At 37.4% G+C, this 14,513-nt stretch overlaps 1 protein-coding gene across 1 annotated transcript in view; it reads left to right on the top strand.

Annotated features, from left to right (window-relative positions):
- FAF1 (Fas associated factor 1) overlaps positions 1-14,513 on the top strand; it is a 200,409-nt gene that overhangs the window by 65,667 nt on the left and 120,229 nt on the right. The gene's annotated exons all lie outside the window — the stretch shown is intronic.

The following is a 14,513-nucleotide window of genomic DNA, read 5'->3' as shown; positions in this document are numbered from 1 at the left end:
TGCCTTGTAGTATTAAAAAGCTTCACCAAAGGTGAGGTAGGGCTGTCTGATTGGGCTCCTTCTTCCTTTATTTAAAATTGTACACAGTTTTCATACTTTCTTAGGTATTTTTTGCATCTGCTAGTTGCCATAATCTTGATTAGGAGTGGGATTGCAGAAAAAATGATTTCTGTTTAAAAACAATTTCATTGTTATTCTGTAAAACAACCACCAAGGGGTGATGTTGCAAAGAAGAGTTCCTTGCTAATTTGTCCTGAAAAGACAGATGCACTTCCTAAAGTAGTAAATTGCCTTTAACTAAAAATTCAATATTGTCATAACCTTGTTGTATATCAAAAATTGAGCAATCGGCTTTTTGAAGGTTGTTTTTTTTTGCTTACTAATTCCAACCTATTTATATACACAAGGATTCCAAATGTGAGTGTTTCTCTTGAATCTTTTCCCCCCTTTCCTTATTGTATGAAAGATCTCTCCTCATTTAACACAGTGGCTGGCCTCTCAAGAAGCCAATGCATGTGTGAAATGATCTCTATTATGATCACTTTTTTAATACTATCAATTCTTATATTTATATTGTTATGGTATTAGCAGCATGCTTTGTTCATGGGAGTTGATGCTGGAATGGGATAGCTAAAAAGATTATAGGGTTTGGACATTAGCCTCATTTCATTTATTTTTATTTGAATATATTTTAGTACCAATGATATTAAATCAGTATAGTGCTTCCTTTACATAATTTTTGACTCTTATTAAGATCACCATGAAGAATATGAATCTATTGTCTAAAATATAGTTTTGTATCTTATGTAGTTCTTTATATAAAAATCATTACCTATGTATTTAGATACATACATGCATACATCTTGAAGCCCCTCAACAACATATGTGTGTGTGTGTATACACATACATATACATTATACATATATACACACCAATATAACCAGTCAATTGCAACGTATGTTATTTTCAGTAAACAATTACTGATGATGATGTAATTGTGATGTAATTACAAATGGAAAATTGTTTTGAAAAAATACCATCATTTCAAATTTTGATGAAAATCAATTCCATTAAATATCAAATAGACACGATTGCCCTATTTATCCAAGGTCCGTAAAATTGTCTCCCATAAAATTGTCCCCCATTCCTAAATATGAAATATCTGTCATTAATTTCAGGGGCAACAGTTAAAGCATTGCATAAGTTCAGGATTGATTTGGTAGTGCTGATAGGTTTTGCTTTATTACAAATTTTGTGAGCCAGTATGGCTGAACTGCTCACCAGTTAAAGGTAAACAACAGTGTATCCTCCAGAAAATAACACCATGATATTCAGAGTGGATCAACTCCATCATAAACTATTTCCAATACTGTAGAATTTTGAGAAGTGTTTATGTGCAGAATGAGTCAAAATTATGGGTTTATTTTCTTTCAATTCAAAAATTGAACTTGATGTTTGATTGAACTGTTATATTGACCATGTACTAACCCTCGGTTTCTGACGTTAGTTCTAAATTTTCTTCCTTATATTCAAATATTTTTTTAAATTAGGAAGTTATATGAACTAAATCAGTAATAATTTAATTGTATGTGGAATTTGCTCTTGTCAACCACCAGAGGGCAGGAAGGTCTATTCAATTATTTTTCCAAAAGCTCTAGCCAGTATTTTCAAATTAGCTTCCTGTGTCTTAACAAAAAGAAGTATAATGGTTGAGTTATTGTTTGATATGCAGATAATTGGCATATTGCATAAAAGGAGACTTAATTTCATCCTTTAAAATTAAACAGTGAGATTTTAAAAGATATAAAATATTCATTAATGTTCAGTGATTATAAGGCAGTGGCATATATTTATTTTACCTTTATTACTGTTTCGTTGGAAAATACTGCAAATACTTTGCAAATCGAGTTAGCCATACTGACAAGTTGAAATGTTTAAGCAGCATTAATGCAATCTACTTGCACCTGATAGCCTATTCAGAAAGATTCAAAATGCCTGCATCAATTATTAAAAGAAACACTTAATATTCCAGAAATGTTTCAGGTCTTACCACAACTGTTGGATATAACTATCTCTCTGGTTCTTTGGTTTAGGCTATTGTATTGCTGCAGTACTTGCAAACAGTACTAATAAATATTTTTTCTTATCTTTTCTAAACAAAAATGGTGTCATAAACATTTTGCAGTGAACAAGTGAAAGATCTTTTAGCTGAGTTAATACAAATAACATTATTTTGCTAGTTTCAAGTCAGTTCCTAATGAAATGTACATTGAAAAGGTATTAAAATGAAGACAGGTAAGAATAACAATTGAGAAAAAATTAATGAATATCTTTATGAATTGCTTTTACTTGCAGTTTGGCCTATGGAGGTATAAACATAAAGACAGCAACCAATTGTTTTCAAATAATTATAATAAAGGAGAGCTAAGATAGTAGTATTATGGATGGCATACTCACACTTTGTAGATTTTGTAACTGATGCTGAATTCACATGTGAAACTAAATGAAAATTCAGGTATCTGTTGATGGATGCTTTTGTGTTTGGGAAATCCCTCAAGTTTAGTACAGTACAAACTAGTAATTCAAAATTGAACCCGCATATTATATTCATGTCATCCTATATTCTTTCCCACCTTCCCCCACCTTTCCCCATGCAGCAGCCAGTTTTAAGATGGACTGAACTTGAACTATTTTTTTGTGGTGTTAGTTTTTATTATCTTCTCTTCCACTAGTATAACAAGATTTAAAACATAACTCACAATGCAAGGGAAGAGTTCCTTTTGTGAACCTTTCTAAAATGGAATTTTAATGGGTTAAAGAACATAAAAAATATTACTAAACATGAATTCTGTTGGCTCTATCACAAATTAAATTTTATCACATATCAGTGACTTAGGATCAAATAATTTATCAAGGACAATTTTGTTTCTTCAAAAAATTAGTTTAGATTCCACAATTCACTAGTGATGATTTTTTAAAACATGAATAGTAAGTTTATAAAATGGGACTTTAGAACAGTTTGAATGAGATTTGATTTTAAAACATTTAAAACATTATTCAAAATAATTCTTTAACACCACCACTCCCAAGCTTGCTATATGAGGCATTAAATTATTTCCCTTTGACATAGAAAATATTGCTATAATGTATTATTATTTTACATATTTGAATAGGCACGAGTAGTTTCTTTGATTCTGTTGCGACCTTTAAATTATGATGTTGCAGAAATAAAGCCAATTTCCCTGCCATTAGAATAAGAAGCTGGTGACCTTGATATACAGCCTTATCATTTATGTCAACCTTTGCGGAAAAGATAAGGTATCATTTAAAACAGTGATGTAAGACTGGCAATAAATGCTATGCTTAACGTTGGCCTTTCTGTGACACAAAATTCAATTGGACATGCATAAACATTCTAAGCAGATTTAACATTTTAATATAATATAACCTAAATAATAAGAATCTCTCCTTTTTAAAGTGCACATTTGCCTACTGACATTATAATGTGATTTAGCTGCAACTAAATTATTTGTTTTAACATAGATATTCCACGGTGATTTGTAGAGCAATAATTTTTAATGGCAATAAAAGAGGGAATGGCTCTAAAATCAATCTGACAATCCCATAAGCATGTTTTATAAAGATGTTTGATTGAAATTGAATTGGTACATTTTTACTCAGACTTTTTCAGAATCTAAGAAGTAAAGGACCAGGGAAACTGTATAAAGTATAAGACATATTGTACTGCGCCTGAAATTGGCAGCTTCCTTTAAGATTACTATTAACATAGTCTGCAGTTCTACAAAGCTGGTACATGTTAAATAAATATAAAAAACACATTTCACAAACGAAGCTTTGCGTATGAGAGGGCGCTTGCACTTATGCACAAAGCTCCACTTGTGTGAACGGAGAGCTCTTGTGCTCGTGCTCTCCACTCGCGCAAGTGGAACTTCACATGTGAGCACAAGCACCCTGCACTCAAACGCCCTCCACTCACATGAATGGAGTTTCATGTGTGAGTGCAAGGGGTTGCCACTCACGCAAGTGGAGCTTCCTGTACATGTGCCTGCCTGCCACTCATGCAAGTGGAGCTTCATGCACGAGTTTCCCCATCACTAGCATGACCTGGTTTGAAACAGGCCGTGACAGGGGGCGGGGGTTATGGACCTTTGATTTACATGCTCTACCTGGAAGCATTATTTATTTCTAGATGCTTTTTGGATTGTTCCAATGAAAAGACCACTAAGAAAAAGAGAGTGATAACTTATCCTCTAGCGCAGTGGTAGTCAACCTGGTCCCTACCGCCCACTAGTGGGTGTTCCAGCTTTCATGGTGGGCGGTAGGGGTTTTGTCCCTACTTTATAAATCACCATTACTGTGGAACCGGTGGGCGGTTAGAGAAAACTTTACTACTAACAGAGATACAAAAGTGGGTGGTAGGTATAAAAAGGTTGACTACCCCTGCTCTAGAGCATATAGAGAATCCAAGATCAGAAGGAAGTGTATGTTTTAGAGGCAATCTCAAATTGTATTTCAGAGCCTGAAAACATGTGAAACCCCCTCCTTTAGGACAGTATGACTAAGAATCACAAAGAATATTGAGTAATAAACTTTTTCACTCCAGAAAAGTTTTTTTCCTTAACTTGCAATCATGTGTTTGCTGACACATCTCTATTATGAATATTTCTGTGTTATTGGTGTTTTGTTGGTGGTTATATGTTTTTAAGTTTGTTTTGTAGTTTGGATGTTTTAATTGTTGTGAAGCACCAAAAGTCACTGAAATGAGATGAGCAGTTATAATGAATGAATGAACAAACAAATGAATTTAGCACAGTAGTACTAGAGTGAGTGGGTATTTACTTTATGATGGACACATTAGTGCCCAGGATATGAAAAATATGTGTTTTATCAAACTAACTGATTTCTAGAAATGTAATCACTTCAGCATACTGTCAAATCTGCTTGTTAAAACAGGGTAAAAAGTTAGCTTTGAAAACAGCTTGGAACCCAAGACTAGGATTGATATTTCTTGTTTAATGTTTCATTTTCTGGATTTTGTGATTACTACATTTTAGTTTGCCTGTTGATGTAATACTTTTATTTTTTAATGTTTTTTTTTAGTTTTGTGGGCCACCCAAAATCCACTAGGATTGGGCGGCCAATAAATTTAAATTAAAAACATAAACATGTTAAAATCTACAATATCAAATTGGCCCCCTTAGCCTTTCAGCTAGAATCTGGAGATTGTATATTTATATTTTGAGGGGTTAATATAGAAAAATGCTTTGACAAATTCTGTATCAGTTGTTGAAAGGAAATACAATAATCCTTTTACTATTAATATAAATTGAGGGCTATAATGATGCTTAAAAGTTTGTGAACCCGTTTGAATTTTCAATAGTACTGCATAAATATAACCTAAAGCAGGGGTCTTCAAACTTGACATCTTTAAGACTTGTGGACTTCAACTCCCAGAATTCCTCCTCCAGTTATTTTTAGCTCAGGAATTTTGGGAGTTGAAGTCCTTGCCAAGTTTGAAGACCCTTGACCAGAGGTGGTATTCAGCAGTTCTGGAGAACCGGTAGCGGAAATTTTGAGTAGTTCGGAGCAGAGGTGATATTCAGGAGGTTCTGACTAGTTCTGGAGAACCGGTAGCGGAAATTTTGAGTAGTTCAGAATACCACCTCTGACTGGCCCCGCCCCCATCTATTTTTTGCCTCCTGAGTCCCAGCTGATTGGCTGGGTCTTCTTTTGTTGCCCTGCACAGGAGAACGGAGGTGGAAAGCAGGTTAGTGTGGTGGGAAGGGAATGGGATTTTGCAGTAACCTTCCCCTGGAGTGGGGTGGGAATGGAGATTTTACAGTATCCTTCCCCTGCCATGCCCACTAAGCCATGCCCACCAAGCCACACCCACCAAGCCATGCCCACAGAACCGGTGGTAAAATTTTTTGAATCCCACCACTGGTTCGGAGAACCAGCAAATACCACCTCTGACTGGAGATTTTACAGTATCCTTTCTCTGCCACTCCCAACAAGCCACACCCACAGAACTGGTAGTAAAAATTTTTGAATCCCTCCACTGCCCTTGACCTAAAGCATGATCTGTTCTCCATATAAGTCCTAAAACTTGATAAAGCATTTCTAATTTTTAAAATGTGTAAAAAACATTTGTGGCAAAAGTTGGTGAACCTCTGGGATTATAAATTCATTTGAAGAAGAAATTAATGTTGTGTATTTCAATCAATAATCAGATGGTGAGTGTGGGAAGTTCTGCCTTATTGAAAGAAGAGAATTTTGGTTATTTCCTCCTAAAATCTGATATTGGAAGGTATGTGGAAGGATATGTGGAAGGGTGTCATGACTTGAACAATGGATATTTCTGAGGGCTTCCAAAAACATTTGTTGATGTTTACCAGGCTAAATATGTATTTCAAAAGTGTTTGGACTCCAGCAGTTCACTGTCAGGCAGATTGTATACCAATCTCCCTCTCCATCCAGCTCCATCCTTCCCCATTTTTTATTTCAACTCTGTATTTAGCTTTGTGTAGTATTTTATTTTATTTTTTTATCTTTGTACACTTTTTATGTGTGTAAGCTGCCCAGAGTTACCCTAAGGTAAGGGTGTCAAACTCAAGGACCCGGCCAGATCCGGGCCACAGGGTGCTCAGGTCTCCGCGGGGCCACTGAGGGACCTGCTCGCGATGCCTCTGCCAGTGAAAACGGAGCTCGGGAGAGTGTTGCAGGAGGTCATTGCAGCCGGAAACGGAGCTTGGGAGTCCATGTTCCCTGTCAGAATGCTTGGGCCACCACAGTGACATTGAGCTGGCCACGTCCACCCTGGCCACACCTGCCTGGCCCCCCAAGGTCAAACACAACTCTGATGTGGCCCTGAATGAAATCAAGTTTGACACCTCTGCCCTAAGGTAAGATGGTGACCAATAAACTTCCTTCCTTCCTTCCTTCCTTCCTTCCTTCCTTCCTTCCTTCTTTCTCCTTTCTTCCTTCCTTTCTTTCTCTCTCCTTCCTTCCTTCCTTTTCCTTCCTCCCTCCTCTCCCTCCCTCCCTCCCCCTCCCCCTCCCTCCCTTCCTTCCTTCCTTCCTTCCTTCCTTTTTTTCTTTCCCATTATTACCCTTCTCAGGAGTACCAGCCAACCAAGATCACAGCAAGAGCAAAGAGTACAAGGAATGCAATACCCCAGGAGATCTCAAAAAAGCATCTAAGGAACTAAAGGCTTTATTTCATTAGTGAATGTCAATGTTCATGAGACCATCAGAAGTACACCAACACCAATGATGTGCAGGACAGGGTTGCAAGAAGAAAACTGCTACTCTCCAAAAAGAATATTGCTGCCTTTCTACATTTGGCAGATGACTCCAAACTAAAACTTTTTTGGCTTGCATGAGAAGCATTGCATTTGGCGAAAGACAAACACTGCATTCCAGCATAAGAACCTTCTCCCATTTGTAAAACATGGTGGTGAAGAATCATGGTTTGGGCATCCTTTATTGCTTCTGGACCAGGATGGCTTGCCATGATTAATGGAACTATGAATTCTGAATTGTACTAGCATATTCTATAGAAAAAGTTCAAGTATCTGTGAGCTGAAGCACAAGAGGAAGTGGGTTGTACGGCAAATCAACAGTCCAAAATGCACAATTTGTACAACCAAAGAATGGTTAAAACAGAAGAAAGTTAATGTTTTCAAATGGCCAAGTCAAAGTCCTGACCTTAATCTTATAAAAATGTTATGGAAGGATTTAAAGTGGGCAGTTCATGCAAGGAAGCCCACCAACATCTCTGAATTGAAGCAGTTTTGTAAGGAGAAATAGGCTCAAATTTATCCAAGCCTATATGCAGGACAAATCAACCTTTATCAAAAATGTTCAGTTGCAGTTATTTCTGTACATGGGCAGCACACGGATCACTGAAAGTAGAGGTTCACATTCTTTTGGCACACACACAGATGTAGTTTTAAATCACTTTCCTTAATTAATGGACAATTTTATTCATCATTCATTCATTCATTTTGTTTCTCTTGATCTAGTTTTAGGACTTGTGTGGAAAACAGATCACATTTTAATTCATATTTATGCAGAAATATTGAAAATTCAAAATGGTTCACAAACTTTTAGCTATCACTGTAACTAGCTGAGAAGAGAAGCACACCTCTGTCATAAAAACCCCCCAGACATTTTCTATTCTATTCTTTTTTCTCTTTTCCTAAACTAATCAGTTAAAACAGTCAACAACAAAAAACCTACAGCAGCATTAAAGGATCAACACAGCCTCAAAATTGTAACCATAGTAATTAAAAAAGGAAAAAATGACTAGAAATTATGTTATAAGTTCTGGAAACTGTTGATTGTAATGCTTGAAATCCTTCTTCCTAACACTTCCTCTTTTGTAAAAAAAAAATACAAATGTTGATAAAAAGCACATATCAACAATCCATTGCTGAGCATCAGTGATCTCCTTTTATATAGTAGTACTTTTGGCATTCCTGTAAATCCTGCATTTTGTTGATATCTTGATAGATTCATAGATTGATCAAGAGTCATGTTAACAATACATAGAATACAATAGAACCGTGATGGCGAACCTATGGCACATGTGCCACAGGTGGCACGCATAGCCATTTGTGCTGGCACGCAAGCTGCAGGCAAACTTACCTCACTGCACATCTGTGCTCCTCACAGCTGATTTTCAGCTAGTTTGAGGCCTTTTTTGGCCTCCCAGAAGCTTGAGGAAGGCTTCTGCAGGGTTTGCAGGTTGAAAATTAGGCCCATTTCATCACTTCCTGTTTTTCCGGAAATACTAGAAATGATGAAACGGGCCTAGTTTTCGACCTGCAAAGCCTGCAGAAGTCTTCCTCAATCCTCTGGGAGGCCAAAAAAGGCCTCAAACCAGCCGAAAATCAGCTGTGAGGCGCAGTGCAGGTAAGGGGGTGGCGGGGGTGGCTGGGTGGGGATTGTGCACACGTGTAGGGAGCGTGGGAGGGCATGCATTGCTTTCTGAGTGTTGGCACGTGAGCGTGCAAGTGCGCGCACAATTTTTTGGCACAGGAGCCCAAAAGGTTAGGCACCACTGCAATAGAATAACAGAATTGGAAGAGACCTTGGAGTTCTTCTAGTCCAACTCCCTGCTCAAATAGGAGACCCTATACCAGGGCTTTCAAACTCACAGCCTGTGGGACCGATGCATCACACACTGGCCACACCCACACCCAGTTTAGCGAAGGGGGAAAAAGTGACATGTCATGTGCAGACGCAGTGATGACGCGAGTTTGACACCCCTGACCTATACCATTTCAGAGAAATAATTGTCCAATTTCTTCTTGAAAATCTCCAGTGATGGAACACCCACAATTTCTGAAGGCAAGCCATTCAACTGGTTAATTGTTATAACCGTCAGGAAACTTCTCCTTATTTCTAGGTTGGTTCTTTCCTTGATTAGTTTCCATCCATTGCTTCTTGTTCTGCCTTCAGATGCTTTGGAGAATGTGTTGACCTCAGCTCTTTAGATATTGGAACATTGCTGTCATGTCAGAATATACTTAAATCTTGCCTAGCCCCACTAAAATAACGATTTTATTCATGGAGACAAGATCACACAAATGAATTTATCATTTTATTAGTATTTCAAAACTTGAGAATACCTAATACATTGAAATTACCATATAATTGGATTTATTTGGTGGTCTTTGTACATTATTTTTAACCTATGTATCTAAGGCAGTTGAACAGTTTTCCAATGGAAACTAGGATCATAGATATTACTCATATCAGTGAAATGTTTTACATGCCTCTAATTGGGATACATCTCCCCTTTCATTAAGATTTACTTCACTACATACAGTATTAAAATGAAATAGCAGTGAATGGGGATTTGCAGTGGAAATGGGAGAACAATTGATATTATAAAATGTTCTTTCAAGCAACAACAGTCCACTGCTCTTTTATGGCTGGTTTCCTACTGATGAGATCAGTGGTGGGATTCAAATATTTTTACCACCAGTTCGGTGAGCGTGGCTTGGTGGGCACGCATTGCCTGTGTGCACACATTTTGTGTGTGCGCGCATGCCAAATGTGCACTTTGCACAGGTGCAGAGGCATTTGCACAGGCGCAGAAGCATTCTAACTCACCTCCTGCATTCTCCCGGTCGTTTCAGCAGCTGCCGCACAGCACCCTGCTGTGCTGCGCAAAGCAGCTGCGCTTCAAATTCAGAGGATAAAGGTTAGTATGGGAGCCCGGGCGGGCGGGTGAGCCCAACAGCAGAGTAGCAGAGAGAACCGGTTCGGTCTCTGCTGCTCATCGCCGCTACCAGCTCGGCAGAACCGGGCCGAACCAGTAGAATACCACAATTGGATGATCTTGCTATATAAGGACAGAATTACTTCGGTAGGATTTCATTAACTGATATCAATGATAGAAAGATAGTTCACAAGATTCAGAAATATAAAAGCAGAAATCCCATAAATGCGAGCTACACTGGGAAGTCAAAACAATATTGCAGAAGATGATGGCAAACAATTTCCATGTTCTTGCCAAGTAGTCAAGTAGTCACCTTAGTCAAAAGAAATTTTTATTTGAAAGCCTTCATGGAACTTGGAACCTACATGGAACCAAATTTTGTATGTATGTATGTATGTATGTATATGTATGTATGTATGTATGTTAATCTTTCTATATACTACTAAATCTCTGATTCTTATAACTTTTAATTGGGCAAAATGGTAGACCAAGGGACAAAATGTTTTGAACCAAGGTAGCTCAAATGGGTTAACTTATAAAATGCATCCAAAATCCAGGATCCATGACTGTGGAATTGAAATTTGGCAATTTTTGTAAAACCTTTTATGACATAAGTATCATAAAGCAGTTTATGGCATAATACAACATATCATAAAACATTTCATGCTGATGTTTGACTGTGCTATACAATTCCACATACTGTTTCAAGGCAGATAATCTGTTAATGTATCCCAACTTTTCCCATGAAGAAAGTACATTAGAACCTCTGTCACTGTTGAAGACACCAGTGAAGGTATAAAAGAATATTTGTGGTTCAGGGTTGAACTATGGGGCCCTCTCTCAACTTGGTTGTTCTCTTGCAGACATTTCATTACCAAACTAAGTAACACCATCACTGCATTAGGGTTTTAGAGAGGAAATAATTCTGCAAGCCGTCATGAGCTGTCTAGTGCATACCCAAAATATGAAAACCCTGTGTATCAATATTTGTCTAATAAGATCCAGTCTTTCTTTTGACCCCTGAAAAAAACAGGGCTTCTTTTTGGGGTGTCTTAATCCCCCCCATGTACCAGTATGAGGTGGGGGAGCGAGCTTCCCCACATGCCTCATGCCGGCTTACCTAACGTTTGCACCAGCCATCCACACAAAACAGACTCGCGGCAGCTGCTCCAGCAACCCTGGCCACGGGCTGCTTCTGCTGTGTAATTGCGGCCACAAAAAGACCAGGAGGCCAAGCAACATGTGTCACCCCTCCCCCCTTGCTTCCTTATCTCGTGTTGTCGGCACTGCAAGCAACCAGAGGAAATGGCGGGTGACTGGCTGTGCAGGCGCTTAAGTAGGGCTAATTTTGGGGGGTAGGCCTTAATTTTAGTTCATGTGTTCAAAAACATTATAGGGCTTCTTTTCAGGTTAGGGTTTCTTTTCGGGAAACATAAATATAATGGATATATAAGTACAGGATAAATAAGACTTTTTAAAGACATTTTAGAAACCTCGGAAACTTAATAGCAAAAATGTACAGCTTTAACTCTTTACATACAGCAATGATACAGTTTATGTACTACTCCAGTATGATATATGTATCAGCAGTTCAGGAAAATGGGAAGCATGTAGGGCTAAGGGTGATCTGATCTCTCCGTATCAAATAGGTGATCAACAGTATCCAAATGGGACTACACATAACTTCTGCTTTTGAATTTAATGGGAATTATTGGTAGTAGAGAGGAGTTTGTTCAGTTTCCATCTACCTTAGAGGTATAGATGCAGAATTGAGCTTCCATGAGTAATATGACTAATCAGGACATAAAATGACTCACCTGTTCCAATAATTCCATTAATTTAAACAAATTTGGTAATTACATTAACACTGGCTCTATACCCATGCTTCACTAGGAAACTATGTGATCAGGATTAGTTTTGGGGGATGAAAATAAGGGGGAAAAATTGTGCCTCTGCCTACCAGCATCCATCGATATTTATCTGGCTAGCGTCCTGTTAGTGTGTAAGAGAGTTGAGGGCTGTTTGGAAACTGAAACATGGAAACTGAAACAGTATTTGCTGTGTGAGCAAGGAGACAGCAAGGAGTTGGGCGTGGCTTAGCTCAACTGTTCTGTACTAAAGCTGGTTGCTGCTGTGAAACTGAAACTGAAAGTCCTCTCCTCTGCTTGTGTTTTGCATTTGGAACAGATTTCTTTTCAGATGGGAAAAACAGATATAAGATATTTGGATTTTTTTTTTTTTGCTGGGCAGTTAGAAGCCTAAATCCATATTTTAAGGATCTATAAACACACTTTGAGAAATAAGTCTGAGTACTAACAAAGAAATGAAGAAAGTCACCCTAACGTTACAATTTATAGCCTTCTGTTCCCCTACTGCACAGAAACTGCCTCAGAAAAAGAGTACCCTACACTGTGTTTGGTAATTTGGGCTGCTAGTAAGAAAACAATTTTAATTACAAATGAAATTTGTTCTTTCATTTTGAATCCTTGTATCTGCTTGGGCAGCTCAGCAAGTTGTCGTACTTTGTCTACTTTGGAGTCTAAACTAGTTTGGGCCAAGTTAGTGGTTGAATGGGATACCACCAGGGAATACCAGCGCTGTAGGCTAGAGAGGGAAATTGAAAAATTTCCAGAACAAAGCAAAGGCAAACACTTATATAACTGCCAAAAGACCTGCATGCCTGTGTCCATTACCAGGAATTGAGCCTGATGTAAAAGGAGTATTTTCTTTTTATTAGCTCAGTGTAATAAAGATATATTGGTGTCAAAATGTTGTTTAATATATAAAAGATATGTGTAGGCATGTCTATGTAGTCCTGGCTCTATGGTGTTTTTAAATACATAATTGAAACAATAAAATCAATATAGTAAGTCTTTTTTTACAAAAAAAAAAATCTGCTAATTATTTGATATATTATTGTATTTGCTAGAATCACCTGTAATTTGTATAGTCGACATCTTGAAAAGGCAGAAGTTAAATAAACCACTTCTGGGTATCAGAAACTAATAAACCAGGACATATTTATATGCAAGAAAAGGCAGAGAGTAAATAATTGCACTGGTGACCAATACTGTAATAATCCTGTTTTACAATATGCACTTGACAGGTTGTAATAGTGCTAATTGAAGAGACTAATTCACACTTGCTTCATTCTATTCAAAGGCAAAATCAGCAGCTTGTTTTGCTTTTGACCAGATGGTCCTGATGAACACCTACTGTGCACTTTAAGTGCTTTACTAGAATTACAAAGGCTGGGGGGCTGCATCCAACTTGAATGATTTGAGAAGAAGGGGGGGAAACCCTTCAGTGCTCAATGGATTTGGTGCAACTAAATTAATTCTAGTGGGCCCATTACACATCAAGCCTCCTTTTCAAAGTCCTGAGCCTCCTCGTTTGTTCTGTAGCAAGGAGAAAGTGAAAGGCAGATTACTGCAAACAGAAATTAAAAAAAAGTTCTCTGAAAGAGAGAAAAGAGGCCTTGAAGCCTTTTCATATCATTTTAGGTTTTTCAACTGCGTTATTTTTGGGAAGGGTGGATGTCTGAAAAGCCAATTGGTGGTGGATTTTTTTTCCCCGTTGGTTTTTGTTTTAAAGTCCGCTATTTAAGTACCATGAATATAAAAGCAAGAGCAACAGTTGACTGAGTTTACTGTGGTAAAGCTTTGTGTCCCAAGGATGAATCAAATTCATTATAGCAGGCTCCTTGTATTTTAATATGAATGTGAGGTTAGTTTCACAGGACTGTGTTTGTTTAGGATAATTATATTTTAATATTTTTTGATAATATTTTTTGAACTTACCACTGTAGAGATCTGAAATTTTCCACAGAAACCAGATACCTTTTTTAGTTTTTTTAAAAGAAAGCACTGATTATGAAACATTTATAAAGTAAAATTAAAAAAGGCGTTAATGTTAATTTCTATGGAAAAGAGAAGCTTTTTCCAATAGCATTGAAGCAGAGATTATTATAACTAATTAGAAGTCACACATCTGTTAGTCTTAACCCTAACTCTGTGTATGTGTATGTGTGTGTGTGTATGTGCATGTATATTTATACACACATATATACACGCATAGACATACACACTTGTATGTTTACTTAAGTGTGCATATTTAAAGATATATAATATATTCTTACAGATACACATAGTTGCTTGGGGAGGGGTATGTATAAGATCTAATATAAACATAATATACATTGAAATTCTATGCACTTTTAGTAAGAATTGATTTTAGTGAATTTTAATGAATATGAGTGAAT

The sequence above is a fragment of the Notechis scutatus genome, chromosome 3 (genome assembly GCF_049901735.1).
Source record: "Notechis scutatus isolate UNSWTSFEM ecotype Mainland chromosome 3, rNotScu1.2, whole genome shotgun sequence".
Classification (NCBI taxonomy): Eukaryota; Metazoa; Chordata; class Lepidosauria; order Squamata; family Elapidae; genus Notechis; species Notechis scutatus.
Note: the sequence above shows the minus strand (reverse complement) of the source record. Positions and strands in the feature narration are given on the sequence as shown.